This window comes from Anolis carolinensis, chromosome 4 (genome assembly GCF_035594765.1).
Source record: "Anolis carolinensis isolate JA03-04 chromosome 4, rAnoCar3.1.pri, whole genome shotgun sequence".
Taxonomy (NCBI): Eukaryota; Metazoa; Chordata; class Lepidosauria; order Squamata; family Dactyloidae; genus Anolis; species Anolis carolinensis.
Genome location: NC_085844.1, coordinates 248087601 through 248104446, shown reverse-complemented (window position 1 = coordinate 248104446; position 16846 = coordinate 248087601). Strand labels below are relative to the sequence as shown.

General features: G+C 43.6%; 1 protein-coding gene across 1 annotated transcript in view; it reads left to right on the top strand.

Moving 5' to 3' along the window:
* scrt2 (scratch family transcriptional repressor 2) overlaps window positions 1-16846 on the top strand; it is a 36834-nt gene that overhangs the window by 1169 nt on the left and 18819 nt on the right. The window lies entirely within an intron of this gene.

The window sequence follows — 16846 nt, the reverse complement described above, 5'->3', positions numbered from 1 at the left end:
TTGGGGGGAGGTCTCACACAATGGGTATCCTGAGCCTTTGAGGTCAGGGAAAAAGAGTTATTTGGATTCCGATTGTGTTCTCGCGTGGAAGTGGGGAAGAAGGGGAAATACCCGTGAAGGAGTAGCTGATGGGACAATGTGTGAATAAAAGGGAGAATATTGTATCAGATTGATCCTTTTGAGGCACACTGGGACCTCAATTGTGTCCTCGCGTGGAAGAGGGGGTGAAGGAGTCGCTAGGTGTGAATAAATGGGTCTAACACAATAGACATCCTGAGCCTTTGGGGTCGGGGAGAAAGGGGGTCCACTTGAAACCCTATTTTATTATTGTATCAACGGGAGATAGAATCTCGAGTGGACGAGGCAATGGGGTCGGGAGACCACTGAAGGAATAGCAGATGGGACAATGTGTGAATAAAAGGGAGAATATGAAAGAATGATCCCCACAGAACCTGCAGTTTGATCCTTTTGGGATTCACTGGGACCTCAGCTGTGTTCTCGCGTGGACTTGGGGGTGAAGGGGTCGCTCGTGGGGTGATGAATAAGGGGAGGGGGTAGGTCGCACAAAATGTGTATCTGGGAGAAAGGAGGTTCACTTCAAACCCTATTTTATTATTGCGGATTTCGTATTGTGTCCACGGGAGACAGAACCTCGCGTGGACGTGGCAATAGGGTAGAGAGGCCTGTGGAGGACTTTCTGGTATGTGAAATAAAGAGGAATAAAAGGGCTTCACTTGCCTTCCAGCTGTATTATTAGGAAGTTGTGTTAGCTTCAGGTTGTGTCCTCTGTAATCAGAAGAGAGAGTTTCCTAAATAAAGGAAAGTGAATCTGAGCACAATAGGGAGCGGATCACAGAATCATAGAATAGTAGAGTTGGAAGAGACCTCATGGGCCATCCAGTCCATATCTACTTGCTTTGGGGTTGGGGAAAATCATAACAAGGTGCCAGTGTAGTTCCCACTTTCATTCTTTACAGGGTGGAGGAATCATAGTGTTTCTGATTCAATCGGATTCAGAAACGAGAGCTAATGAACCTACACCCCCCCCCCCCTTTATGCCCTTCCTTGATGAGTGCTTTCCTTTCTCAAGCCAAGAAAAAGCGGCCCCTTTAAGAGAGCAAGGAGGGAGAGGGGAGGGTCTTTGCTCTGAATGTCCTAAAATCATTGTCTGCGGGGCGGACCCCAAAGTGGGCAATCTCTCCCGATTTCCTTGAGCAGGAATCGACCTTCCCAAGGTCTGTCTGCTTGGGGAACAACGTGTGAACCGCTTTCCCCTTTTCCTTTGGGGAAATCTGGACGGAAGAAGGAGGGGGGAGGTCTTGGTGACCCTCACAAAGAGGGCTGGAGGGGGAGGGGGCCTCAGCCATGGAGCCAGGAAGGGCAACAAAGAGTCTCCGGGAACAAGGACCCCGGGGGATGCTTGCACAGCGAAATCCAACATTGCTGCTTCCTCGTCCTTTTTGCATTTGGCCAACTTGCAGCTCTTTTCAAGGGAAGAGCAAAAGACCCTTTCCATCCACCATCCTGCAAAGCTTCCCAAATGGGATGAGCCTTCCAAGCACAATGTAGGCAGGAAAGTGGCCATCTCACCCACAAAGAAGCCTGCATAAACTCTATTTCCAGCCCGGAAAACATACAACAACCCTATAATTCCAATGTGTGCAAGGAGTGTCTTGGGAGTGCAACCACACTGTAGAATGGATGCAAATTTGGCACCGCTTGAACTGCCATGGTTCAAGGTTATGTGATCCTAGGAACTGCAGTTTTACAAGGGCTCCATGCAGTCATGCCGGCCACATGACCTTGGAGGTGTCTACGGACAACGCTGGCTCTTGGGCTTAGAAATGGAGATAAGCACCAACCCCCAGAGTTGGTCACGACTGGACTTAACATCAGGGGAAAACCTTTACCTTCACCTAACCTTCTCTTAAATCTAATGGCGCTCCATGCAGTCATGCCAGCCACATGACCTTGGAGGTGTCTACGGACAACACTGGCTCGTTGGCTTAGATATGGAGAAGAGCACCAACCCACAGAGTCGGACATGACCGGACTTCACATCAGGGGAAAACCTTTACCTTTTTAACCTTCTCTTGTAGCCCCAGTGACGAAGTGTGTTAAAGCACTGAGCTGCTGAACTTGCAGACCAAAAGGTCCCAGGTTCAAATCCAGGGGGCGGAATGAGCGCCCGCTGTTAGCCCCAGCTCCTGCCAACCTAGCAGTTCGAAAACACGCAAATGTGAGTAGATCAATAGGTACCGCTCCGGCGGGAAGGTAACGGCGCTCCATGCAGTCATGACCTTGGAGGTGTTATGGACAACGCCGGCTTTTCGGCTTAGAAATGGAGATGAGCACCAAACCCCAGAGTCAGACACGACTGGACTTAATGTCAGGGGAAACCTTTACCTTTACCTAACCTTCTCTTAATCCTAACGGCGCTCCATGCAGTCATGCCAGCCAAATGACCTTGGAGACGTCTGTGGACAACGCCAGCTCTTCGGCTTAGAAATGGAGATGAGCACCAACCCCTGGAGTCGGACACGACTGGACTTAACGTCAGAGGAATACCTTTACCTTTACCTAATCTTCTCTAGCAGTAAGTTGCAACTCCCAGGGTTTGCTGTAAGTTTTCCATGTTCCAGAAGCATTCTCTCCTGACGTTTCCCCCACATCTATGGCAGGCATCCTCAGAGGTTGGGGGTTATGTTGGAAACTAGACAAGTTGGGTTTATTATATCCAGGGTGGGAGAAAGAACTCTTATCTGTTTGAGGCAAGTGTGAATGTTGCAGTTGATCACCTTGATTGGCATTGAATGGCCTTGCAGATTCAAAGCCTGGCTGCTTCCTGCCCAAGGGAATCCTTTATTAGGAGGTGTTTGCTGGCCTCCTTTGTTAGGAGGTGTGGGGAGGTGTTCACTTTCAACAGACCTCCCAATGTGTTGTCAATGGCTTTCATGGCTGGAATCACAGGATTGTTGTGTGTTTTCCGGGCTGTATGACCATGTTGTGTGTTTTCCAGGCTGTACAGTCCAGAAAACACACAAGACCCCACAATCTTTGAGGATGCCTGCCATAGATGTGGGTGAAACGTCAGGGGAGAATGCTTCTGGAACATAGCCATACAGCCCAGAAAACATACAACAATCACAGGTATACTTCTACCAGTTGTCCTCCCTCTTCTATGATTCTCTTGTTTCTAGTTGTCGATTGGTAAAATCCATCAATAGGCCTTACAGCCCAGAAAACTCACAGCAACCCAGTGATTCTGGCCATGAAAGCTGAGCAATGAGTGTCTTTGGAGTGCAACCACACTGTAGAACGGATGCAGTTTGGCACTGCTTGAACTGCCATGGCTCAAGGGTATGGAATGCTAGGAATTGCAGTTTTACAAGAGCTTTAACCTTCTCCAGCAGTAAACTGCAACTCCCAGAGCAAGTCCAATTTCATTGAATTCTTGGTTTCCTCATGTGATTTGTACTGGTCCCAGTTTCGGGAAGCTGAGATATACACTGACCAGTCTCCACTCCAGTTTGTTCTCAACCAGTTTTTGTTGGTTTTCCTATAATGAGCATCTGCACTGCCATATAAAACAGCTTGAACTGCATGATAGGAGTCTATGCCGACCACATAAGGTAGATCCAAAATGTACCTCACAACCTCTAAGGATGCCTGCCATAGATGTGGGTGAAACGTCAGGAAATAATGCTTCGGGAACATGGCCATACAGCCCAGAAAACTCACAGCAAACCAACTTTTGTAATACCTTGCTTATGCCACTCTTACATCCATTAAAACTAACTCCCCTAGAACATTTATCATTCTTTTTTCTTTTGAGGATAGTTTTTTTATTTTTCCCCCTTTTTTTGCACTTTTTCTTTTCTGTACTGAAATAGATTCAGCTACTCCTCTGAGAATTATAAATATCTTGGGACAATCTGCACGCATAAAGTGGAGAGAGAGGGAGAGTACAGGTGCCATCTACACTGCAGAATAAATGCAGTTTGATGCCATGTAGAGTTTCAGGTCTCAAAGCGATAGAATCAAGGGAGTTGTAGTTTTACAAAGTCTAGATTTCTCTGCTCCACAGCGCTGGTCCCTCACCAAAGTGGATTCCATAGCTTTAAAGCATGGCAATTAAAGTGATGTCAAACTGCATTTATTCTACAATGTAGACACACTCAGAGATGCTCACAACCACTCAATTGAAGTTACATCCTATCTTTCTTCCAATCAGGGACTTGAGGCAGTTTGCCATGTAAGATTAAAGCCATAGATGCAGGCAAAACTTCAGGAGAGAATGCTTCTGGAACATGGCCATAGAGCCCAGAAAACTCGCAGCAACCCATTAAAATACAATTAACAGGAACTCTCAAGCAACTGGCAAAAATGGAAGGAAAAATACTTTGAATAAAAATGGAAATAAAATCAATTTTAGCAGAAATGTATAATCATGTTACATTAAGTTGAGTTTGTCATTATTTGCTCTTATTTGCTTTTATGGTATGTTATGGTATGGAGTATAGTATTAGTTAGGCCTGTTTTTAATAGTACCATAAATCTCAAGCTACTAGAAACTACGAATATCTGATATCTACCAGTCCCTATGGAGACCAGTTAACTGAGAGTCTACTGTAAAATGTTCCAGATCCAAACCTGTCCTAGGGTGCATCTACACTGTAGTATTAATGCAGTTTGACACCACTTTAATTGCTGCGACTCAGTGCTATGGAGCAATGGTAGTTTGACAAGGTCATAAAAGTCTCCTTGTGGAGAGAAGAAGCAGAGTATATAATAATAAAAATAATAATAATAATAATAATAATAATAATAATAATAATAATAATAATACATTACACAGTCCTAGATGCTTCGGAAGTGTTTGACTTGTGATTTTGTGATATGAAATCCAGCATATAGATCTTGTTTGCTGTGTCATACAATGTTGTTGTGTCAATAATGTAATAATATAATAATGATGATGATGATGATGATGATGATAATAATAGCCTTCTCCACCAAATAATACTTCTGCCTCACCAAACTACAACTCGCAGGATTCCACAGCATTAAACCAAGCAGTTAAAGTGGTATCAAACTACATTAATTCTACAGTGTAGATGCACTCCAACAAAAGGAGACAAGGTGCTGAAGATTCCTGGCATTGGTGGCTTTCTCCTCTGCCTTTCCTTTCCTGAATTTATGACTCAAAATAGAAATAGCTCCCATAGAGAAAGCCAGATTTTGTAAACTCCAGTCCTTCAATTCCACTGCATGAAGGGCATGCAGCTTTCCTAGGAAAACTTGCTGTGCCCTTTTCCGCTGTGTGTCAGCATTTTCCCTGAGTGTGCTTTTCTTTTCTTTTTTCCTTGCCATCTGCGTTGCTCGGGGGTAGATTAAAGGAAGTGCTGGCGCTTGTTAATATAATCCTTTGTTGGGCAGCATTATTGTCTTGAGGACGAGTTCCTGTCCAGGAAGAAGAAGTCCTTTGGTGCCCACTGCTGATATTTTTGGAAAGAGTTATTATTTCCATCCTGTAGCTCAAGGCTGGCCAGATGCAAGGGGCTGCAATTCCCATCACCCTTCATCAGCATCAGGATGGGAATGATGGGAGTTTCAATCCAATGTCCATTGGAGAACATGTGGTCCTCAGCCCTGCTGCGACAACATGAAAAGGAGTTTTCAACCTTAATCAAAAACCCAGTATTCTTGAAATATGGCTATGAGTCCAAATGACAATTCCTCATGAATAAAAACTATTCCACACGAATCAATATTCAGGCCTCCCACTATGAAAATGTCCTTTAGTCTCCATACCTCTAACATGCCATTCATCTGAACATTTAGGAATCTAGAAATTTAGTACAAGGGCAGTACAAAATGGAATTTCAATAGGGAGATATGTACAGATAGAGGATGGGTGACACCTGGCTTGAAAGCAGCCCCCGTGAAAGGGATTTGGGAGTCATAATAGACCACATGCTGCAGCTAAAAAGGTCAATGCAGTCCTACGATGCACCAAACAGAGCCTTGCATCTACATGGAAGGGAGTCACTGTCCCACTGCTTTGGTCAGAACTTCTACCATTCAAGGAGATGGACAAACTGGAATGAGTCCAGAGAAGGGCAGTCAGAATTGTCTAAGGCTTGGAAGCCAAATGTTATGCAGAGTGGCTTAAGGAGCTTGGTATGTTGAGCTTGGAGAAGAGAAAGTTGAGAGAAGAGGACATGAGACCCATATAAATAGTTTAAAGCCTGCCACATTGAGGAGGGAGAAGCTTGCACCATGCTTCTCTGGAGACTAGGACACAATTGAGCCATGGATTCACACTACAAGAAAAGCGATTCCACCAAAATATTAGGAAAAACTTCATGATGGTAAGAGATTTTGGAAGTCCTAGTGGAATCTCCTCTAGAGGTTTTTAGACACAATGGATTAAACCCTTGTGCTGGCAGGACCGTTGACTTGAAGGTTGGGTTGCTGACCTGACGGTTGCCAATTTGAATCCAACCCGCAGAGAGCACGGATGAGCTCCCTCTATCAGCTCCAGCTCAATGTAATGGAATCATGTAATTTTACGGTGCCCCTGGTGGTGCAATGGGTTAAACCATTGTGCTGGCAGGACTGCTGATTGAAAGGTTAGTGGTTTGAATCTGGGGAGTGGGGTGAGCTCCCATCTGTCAGCTCCAGCTCCATGCGGGGCCTCCCACAAGGCTGGTAAAACATCAAAAACATTCGGGCGTCCCCTGGGCCATATCCTTGCAGACAGCCAATTCTCTCACACCAGAAGCAACTCAGTTTCTCAAGTTGCTCCTGACACACACACACAAAAGCAGAGGCTGGATGGCCATCTGTCCAGGGTGCTTAGATTGTTTGGTTCCTGCATGGCAGGGAGTTGTCATGTTTTCCAGTTCTATGATTCAACAATTTTGTGAAAGTTCTAAGTGTGAATGATTTTCAGCATCCGACTGTCTGCAATGCAAGGACGGTGACGATTAAGGAGAAAATCCTTGTGGTGCAGAATTGTTATTTGTTTTCACTTTTGTCCCTCCGAAACTTTAATCCTCTTATGCATTTATGTTGACTTATGCAAGTCCGACCGAAAGGTCATCTGCTCTAGTATTCCAGATCTTGTAATTGCTAGTGATGCTTAATAGTCTGACTTGCCAACCTTCTTCTTTTGGGAGTTGGGAAATACATATGATGAATGTTTCTTCTCTTTCCTTTCCTTCAGTGAATTCAAAGCATATTAGCTGCCCTCTGCCCATTTATTTTCATCATAGCCCTGTAAGGTAGGTCTAGCTGAGAAAGAGTGATGGGTTCAATGTGGCTGAATGGGAATGAGAAGGCAGGATCACCAAAGTCCCAATCCAGCTTTATCACCACTACTACTCTATACTGTTGTTTCTGACTTGTGGCAACCCTAATGCAAATCTATCACAACTTTTTCTTCACAAGATGTTTTCACGTGGGTTTGCTTTTGCCTTCCTTTGAGGCGGAGAGAGTGTGACTTGCTCAAGTTCTCCGATGAATTCAGTAGCCGAACAGAGATTCAAACCCTGGTCTCCACAGTCGTGCTCAGTGCTCAAATCACTACAGCACACCAACTCTTTAAAAGTGACTGATGCAACTTTTTCCTGCAGTTGCATAAGCCACTTTTAAAGTCTCTTAGGCAAGATTTGTCCAGAAGCATTGGCTTTCCTTTGAGGCCAAGAATGCACATCTTGCCCAAGGTCATCTAGAGGGTTTCTGTGATGAACCAGGGATTCAAACTCCAGAGTTGTACTGCAGTGTTCAAACTAGTGGTGCTTTCATATACCGATGTACAGGTATACATATTTATTGTATGTTGGAAAAACAAAGCACCCTTCTTTGAACTGAGAAGGTTTTCTTTAATAATTTATTATCCAAAATCAAAACAGAGCAGATAAAAGCCAGGTTAGGTTCACATCTGAAGCCAACATGGTATAGTGTTTGGAGCATCGGATTACAAATCTGGAGACCTGGGTTTGTATATCTGCAGTGACCTTGGACAGGTCAAACTCTCTCAGCCTCAAAGGAAGACAACGGCAAACTTCCTCTGGATGTATATTGTCAAGAAGAGGGTTATAGAAATCACCTTGTGCCATAGTCATTCGAGTGTGGAGACTTGGGTTCAAATCCTGTCTCAGCTATTAAACCTGTTGCTGAATTTAGCCAAGCCACACTTGCTCAGGCTCAGAGGAAGGCAACAGTAAACCTTTTCTGAACAAACCTTGCCAAGAAAACCCCATTGGGTTTAAAGTTGCTATAGGTCAGAAATTAATCGGAAGCACACAGAAATAACAAAGTTCAAAACTATTTGTCTTGCATTGTTTGCATTAAAATGTTTTTTTTCCTCATGGTGCTATGTTTCAGGCAGATGTATTTGCACAATTTTGGATAATGTGAAAAAATAAGAATTCCAAGAACAGCCACTTCCTATGCTGGGAATAATCTTTGCACATTCAGCAAAATCCCCCTTTTTGCATTCCATTTTTAAATGCAAAAGGAACAGGGTCTGCGGGGAACAGTTGACTTCTGGGAAGATATATTGGAAATGAGAAAATAAAAAAGATCTGAAGACTGAGGCTGGGGAATATGTGAGTGACAGGAGCCAGGAAATGCTAGAGATAGAAAAGCTAAGGGGATTCTCAAATCCTCCAACCTAACTACCCACTCCTTATTACTGAAAGCTTTGCTCATTCTGCATCTGACAGAAGAGATTTCACAGCAGGGCTCAGATTGACAAGAATATATTTTTTTTCTGCTGAAAAATCGAAGCAAGGCATTTTCTTAGGCAAGGAATATTTGGAGATAGTTTTTGCCAGGAGCCTACAGCTCCAGTTTCCCATTCAAGTCTTGATTAGGACTGTCCCTACTTAGCTTCCAAGATCAGATAGAAACTGCTACTTTAGGGATATTTAGATCCTGAGCAAGGTAGGCTAAACATATTACAAATACAATTAGAATTCAGAAAAAATTGAAGATTCGACAGTGTTTAATCTACTGGCTGAGTGTCCCCTATGCAAAATGCTTTGGTTTTGGTTTTTCCTCCTGATTTTGGCATGCCTGTATTTGCATATATATACAGATCCTGGAATTGGGACCCAAGTCTAAAAACAAAATTACTTTATATACATAGCTTGGAGCTAATTTTATACACAATATTTTTAATAATCTTGTGCATGAAACAAAGTTTGGGTATACCGAAATATCAGAAAGCAAAGGTGTCACCATCTCAGGCTGGTTTGACACTGCATAATATGACAATGTAGATCAACATCAACCCATTTTTGGATTTGGAAATATTTCAGAATCCCAGATTCGAGATTTATTTATCGTATCAGAAGCAAACTGAGGGTACAGTTGTAATGTATATTAAAACACACACAAAGTTTAAAAACTTGACATTATACTAAATGTCCTTTGACCAGAAACTGGCCACTTGAAGTGCCTCTGGTGTTGTTATAAGAAGGTCCTCCATGTGCATGTAGCAGGGCTCAGGCTGCATTATAGTAGGTAGCCTTCGGTTTGCTCTTCTCCACATTTGCATGTCGTGGACTCCACTTTGTGGCCCCATTTAAGATATGCTCAACATGTATCCATTTTTAAAATTTTTTAAAAGAAACCAGCACATTGGTTAGACAGAACTATTTGTGAAGAAGGGTAGCACAAAGAAAATCCAACACATTGTTTAGGCAGAAGGGACAGGACTTTAAAATGCTTTCAGCCTTCTGTGGAAGGAGTGTAGGAAGAATGTCAATCTAACTCTCTGATCGTAAATCTGAAAAAATGAGATGTAGAGTCATGTAGATTCTGGATTTTGGTGACTTCTGGTCAAGGGACCATTGGACCATGGCAAAGAAGTGAATTTGCTTTGTGTTTTAGTCCCAACTTGAAACAAGCTATCCAAAGATCCAAAATTTTGGTCTAGCTATCCAAAATGCCAGATCTAGAATGCAGTTACACTATAGAATGAATGCATCTTGTGACACCACTTGAATTGCCACAGCTCATTGCTATTTGACCCTGGGAGTTGTAGTTTCACTAAGCCTTTAGCCTTCTAAAATGGTGGTTGGGACCCCTGAGGGGGAGTTGTGAGGGGGTGTCAGAGGGGTTGCCAAAGACCAATATTTTCTGTTGGCCATAGGGGTTCTGTGTGGTAAGTTTGTCCCAATTCTATCGTTGGTGGTGTTCATGGTGTTCTTTGATTGTAGGTGAACTATAAATCCCAACAACTATAACTCCCAAATTTCAAGATCCATTTCCCCCAAAGTCAGATGTTCAAATTTAGGCATACTGAGTGTTTGCACCAAGTTTGGTCCAGATCCATAATTGTTTCAGTCCGCAGTGCTCTCTGGATGTAGGTGAACTACAACTCCAAAACTCAAGGTCAGTGCCCACCAGACCCTTCCAGTATCTTCTGTTGGGAGTTCTGTGTACCAAGTTTGGTTCAGTTCCATCATTGGTGGAGTTCAGAATACTCTTTGATTGTAGGTGAACTATAAATCCCAGCAACTACAACTCCCAAATGAAAACATTTCACCACACAAGTATTCAAATTTGGGCGTATCGGGTATTTGTGCCAAATTTGGTCCTGTAAATGAAAGTATGTCCTGCATATCAGATATTTGCATTATGATTCATAAGAGTAGCAAAATGAGTTATGAAGTAGTAATGAAAATAATTTTATGGTTGGGGGTCACCACAACATGAGGAACTATATCAAGGGGTCACAGCATTAGGAAGGTTGAGAACCACTATTTTATGCCAAAGAGTGTTCATGCCTCACCAAAGTACAACTCCCAGGATTCCATAGCATTAAGCCGCAATTGTTAAAGTGGTGTCAAACCGCATTCATTCTACAGTGTAGATGCACCTTGAGTTGTCTGGAGAAGATTCAGGCACCTTCTCCAGTGAAATTCTCTCCTTCCACCAGCGTTTTCTTTAAACAGGCGTTTGGGAATTCGCGGGTTGTGCAGAAGGATCATTAATGGGGTGGGTGTACTGTACTTTTGTGCACATGGTTATATATATTTTAAAACTGCTTCCATGCTGCTTTAAATTACTGTCATTGCAATACATTAGTTTACTGAACCGTTTTTCGGAAAAAAAATAATCTTTTATATAACAACTTTTTTAGCAGCACTTTGTTTTCACTTATGCTGTGTGCTGACCCATGTTGAGAGAAAGGCAGGATAGATCAGGCATGGGCAAAGTTGGGACCTCCAGGTGTTTTGGACTTCAGCTCCCACCATTCCTGGCCTCAGGCCCTTTCCTTTCCCCCCTCAGCCGCTTAAGCGGCTGAGGGGGGAAAGGAAGGGGCCCGAGGCCAGGAATGGTGGGAGTTGAAGTCCAAAACACCTGGAGGTCCCAACTTTGCCCATGCCTGGGATAGATGCTATATAGATAAATAGTTTGAACTCACTTTCGGTGCCTTGGCTCAGTGCTATGAATCCTGCAAGTGGTAGTTTTAAAAGGCACTTCACCTTCTCTGCCCAAATATATTGGTGCCTGACCAAGCTACAAATCCCAGGCTACCATAGCATGCATCCATGGGAGTTGAACTGGTGTCAAGCTGCATTAGTTCCACAGTGTAGATGCACCATAGGAGACACTGTTTCAGTGTCTTAAGGAAAGAGGCTGTTGGTGGAAGTCAGGCAAAACAAAGGCAAATTGATCGGCCAAAGCTCAATTTGGAGGTAAGGGGAGGAATACCCGATCAATGGAAAGAGAAAGTCACAAAATCATATAGATCAGTTTCCCCCAGAGAGACAGGGTAGGCGGTGAAGAAGGAAGGAAGGAAGGAAGGAAGGAAGGAAGGAAGGAAGGAAGGAAGGAAGGAAGGAAGGAAGGAGAGAAGGAAGGAAGGAAGGAAGGAAGGAAGGAAGGAAGGAAGGAAGGAAGGAAGGAAGGAAGGAGAGAAGGAAGGAAGGAAGGAAGGAAGGAAGGAAGGAAGGAAGGAAGGAAGGAAGGAAGGAAGGAAGGAAGGAAGGAGGGAGGGAGGGAGGGAGGGAAGGAAGGAAGGAAGGAAGGAAGGAAGGAAGGAAGGAAGGAAGGAAGGAAGGAAGGAAGGAAGGAGAGAAGGAAGGAAGGAAGGAAGGAGGGAGAGAAGGAAGGAAGGAAGGAAGGAGAGAAGGAAGGAAGGAAGGAAGGAAGGAAGGAAGGAAGGAAGGAAGGAAGGAAGGAAGGAAGGAAGGAAGGAAGGAAGGCAGGAAGGAAGGAAGGAGAAAAGGAAGGAAGGAAGGAAGGAGCGAAGGAAGGAAGGAAGGAAGGAAGGGATAATTTATAGACCCCCAACTGAGGAATTTTATCCTTGGTGGAGGATAAGGAGCCACGGTGACACAAAGTTGGATTACTGACCTGACAGTTGCCCCCCAGCAGGATGGTAACACATCCGGGCGTCCACTGGGCAACGTCTCTGTAGATGGTCAATTCTCTCACACCAGAAGTGACTTGCAGTATTCATTTATTTATTTATTTATAGTATTTATATTCCACCCTTCTTTCTCACCCCGAAGGGGACTCAGAGCGGATCACAATGCACATATACACGGCAAACATTCAATGCCATTAGACATACAACACAGAAACAGTGGCAATTTAACATTCCAGCTTCATGAAGGTATACTCGATTCTGGCCACAGGGGGAGCTGCCGCTTCACCATCTACTTGTGACACCGAGTCCTTGATGGAGTACTTCCTCATTCTTCCGCACACACGCTGCAGGACATTTTTATGGTGCCGTAAATTAGTTAAATTAACCTCCCCACATAAAGCGGTACCTCAATTTCCTACTCGACAGATGCAACTGTCATTCGGGCTGCATAGGTCAACAGCAAGCTAGACTATTTAATGGCCGGGAGCTCACTCCGACCCGGGATGGCTTTGAACTCATGACTTCTCAGTCAGTAGTGATTTATTACAGCTGGCTACTAACCAGCTACGCCACAGCCCGGTCCTGCATCACAGCCTAGTATGTTCTCAAGTTGTTTCTGACACAATTTTTTTTTTTTTTTAAAAAAACCTTTGTGCAGTGGTTTAAGCGTTCAGTTGTGATCAAGGTTTGAATTGTCATTGAGCCATAGAAATCCACTTTGTCCAAGTCACACTCTCTCGGCATCCAAGAAAGGCAATGGCACAATAATAAAAACTACTGCAAAATCAAATCAAGACATTTCAAGTGATCCCAGGTGGAGGAGCCCCATTGGCTCAATTGCGGAATGGAGAATCTATACATTGGCCAATCCAGTTGATTCAATAGCTCTATTCTAGTCAGAATTATCATTAGGATTTGGGCCCTAGTTTTCCCTTGACAGTATTTTGAACTATACCCAGCTATGGACTCTTAACTGGCCAGGTAGAGGGACCTTTAAACTGAGGTCTACTCTATCACCTTTATTATGTTGTAACTGCCCTTTGTAACCATATCAGGTTCATTTTAAAAATATAGCTAATTAAGTAGTTTTTATCTTTTACACGATGTGTTGTTTAAACTGCTTTTGTTGCTGTAGCATGTCTTCAAATCATGTCAGTGTGATAGAATCACCTTCTTTGGAGCTTTTTAAACAGAGGATGGATGGTTATCTGTTGGGAGAGCTTTGAATTGTGTATTCCTGTATGGCAGAATGGGGTTGTACTGGATGGCCCCTCGGGTCTCTTCCAACTCTATATTTCTAAGATACTATGGGGTCACCATATGTCATTAGGGCTTTGGTTGTGTCTTCCTACATGGCAGAAGGAATTGGACTGGTTGGCCTTTGTGGTTTCTTCCATCTCTGTGATTTGTTGCACAGTGTTAAACTACAACTTCTGGAGACCAGTGTTTGGATCTCTGGTTGGCCATGAAAACCCACTGTATGAGCCCATAGAAGTCAAACACCCTCAGCCCCCGAAAACTATGTATTAGATTCGCCTATCATTGACATTTCCATTTTAACATTAGGAAGAATGTCCTGATAATAAGACAGTGATGGCCAACCTATGACACGCGTGTCAGCACGGACACGCCTAGCCATTTTTGCTGCCACGCTGCCACATGCAGATTGACTGGATGAGTATGTCTTTTGTGGCCAAATTTGGTGTGATTTGGTCCAGTGGTTTTGTTGTCTACTCCATGGGAATTATGCACATTACATTTATATATATATATATATACACACATATATACACATATATACACAGTAGAGTCTCACTTATTCAACATAAACGGTCCGGCAAAATGTTGGATAAGCGAATATGCTGGATAATAAGGAGAGATTAAGGAGAAGCCTATTAAACACCAAATTAGGTTATGATTTTACAAATTAAACACCAAAACATCATGTTAGACAACAAATTTGACAGAAAAAGTAGTTCAATACGCAGTAATGCTACGTAGTAATTACTGTATTCACGAATTTAGCACCAAAATATCATGATGTATTGAAAACATTGACTACAAAAATGCGTTGGATAATCCAGAACGTTGGATAAGTGAATGCTGGATAAGTGAGACTCTACTGTATATAGAGAGATAGATAGATTATTATTATATCATTCTATTATTCTATTATTATTGTAGTATATTATTATATTATTACTATTATTATATTATTCATTATTCATGACTACATTGAAACTAGAATAGAGAGAAATCAGCGTGGAAACTGCAAGAGGGACCATAGATTGTTGTACATGGAAATAAGGGTAGTAAATAGTTTTTGATTTATTGAATACAGTTATATATTACAATTATTTTTGTAACAACATTTTTGTTATTTAAACTATACATATTGCAAAATTATGGGGTTTTTTTCCGAAGTGGCACACCACCCAAGTCATGCTAGGTTTTTTGGTGAATTTTGACACACCAAGCGCAAAAGATTGCCCATCATTGTAATAAGAGCTATTTGAATGTGGAACACACCACCTGGGAATGTGGTGGAGACTCCCTCTTTGGAGGCTTTGAAGCAGAGGCTGGGCGGCCATCTGCCAGGAGTGCTTGGATTGTGTCTTCCTAAATTTATTTATTTATTAACAGCATTTATATTCCGCCCTTCTCACCCCGAAGGGGACTCAGGGCGGATCACATTACACATATAGGCAAACATTCAATGCCTTTAAACATAGAACAAAGACAAGACAAACATAGGCTCCGAGCAGGCCTCGAACTCATGACCTCCTGGTCAGAGTGATTCATTGCAGTGATTCATTGCAGCTGCTCTCCAGCCTGCGCCACAGCCTGCCTCAATGGCAGAATAGGGTTGGACTGGATGGCCCCTGGGGTCTCTTCCAACTCTATATTTCTAAGACACTATGGGGTCACCATAAGTTAATGTTGACTTGATGGCAAATAATTCTAGACTCAAAGTTAAATTGGTACAGTCAAATTCTCTGTAGGCTTTTAAGCAGAGGCTGGATAGCCTTCTGTTGGGAGGGTTTGGATTGGGTTTTCCTGCCTGGCAAAATTGGGTTGGACTGGATGGCCTTTGTGGTCTCTTCCAGCTCTATGTTTCTATGATTCCCAACCTCTATCAGCCTTAGGGTCACCATAGGTCAGAAGCAGCTTGAAGGCACACAACAACTATGGTGAAGAGTCAGTGTGATGACGCACTTTGCGCATTAGACTTAGCCTCTGGGGTTGAAATCCTTGCTCAGACACAGAAGCCTGCTAAGCGACCTTGGGCAAGTCATGCTCCTCAACCTAACAGAAAAGCCATAGGAAGCCTAGCAAATCGTGCCAAGAAAACCCTAGGACAGGGTTTCCATAAATCGCAGCCGACTTGGAGGCAACAGCAAGCCTAATTGGACCTGACAACGCTTACCCCCGGCCATGGCGACTCATTCCTTCTCTCCCCTTCTTTGCCTTTCCCCATCCGCTCAAGCCAAGCAGTGGCACATGGAGGTCACAGGTGCCTGGCGCATCGGGGTGGATCCTGCCCTTTCTGAGGTGGCGCATTGATCGCACAGAAAGGCCCGCCTGCGAGCATCCTTTCCACACGGCCGAGTCCCCACTCAGGGCATAAGTGTGCATTGAAAAAACACATAGGGAGGGGGAGAGGAGGAATCTTCCCTTTGTGAACCAGGAAAGAGAGGCACTTTGACTGCATTAAGGAGCAATCAATGTCAAGTGATCTCAAGGAGGAATCTCAAGAGTCAGGGGGGGAAAAGCATGAGAGGGAATGAAAGAGTGCTCTCTCGCTCGCATTAGGACTGGCTGGCTCTTTCCTTCCCTCTCCCTCCCCCTCTTTTTCCCCTACTTTCTCTCCCCTTAATTCAGAAATACCTGCTCAGGAGCTTTGAGGCCTCCTTTTTTCCCATAGCATGAAAAAGCTGAGCCAAGCATAAAAACGCCGCATGCTATTTCTTTCTCGATAGAGGCAGGGGTGCCCTTGAGAAGAGAAGAGAAGTGCTTCTGGAGCATACCAGCACATACAGGTTTGAATCATGCTGACTGAGTACCAACTGAGCAAATGCCTTCATTATTTTATTTTTATTTTTTGCACCAGGAAGCAAGGTAGGTCAGAGGCTTAATGGGGCCGGTTCTGCAGCAAGCAAGCATTAGGGCTTGCTTCCTTGAATCATCTTCAACCAAGATGAGGAAAAGAAAACACAAGCTGGGATAAGACTCGCTTTCCAGTTCTGCTCATACGTTTCCTAGGATGAAAACCAGAATATGCCCAGATCGGAAACTTATCGATGACATGACATGTAGACTCATAATGCAGGCCCCATCTACACTGCCATATAATCCAGTTTGAAACTGCACTATATGATCAGCGTAGACCAGGAATGGACAAACTTTGGCCCTCCAGGTGTTTTGGACTTCAACTCCCACAATTCCTAA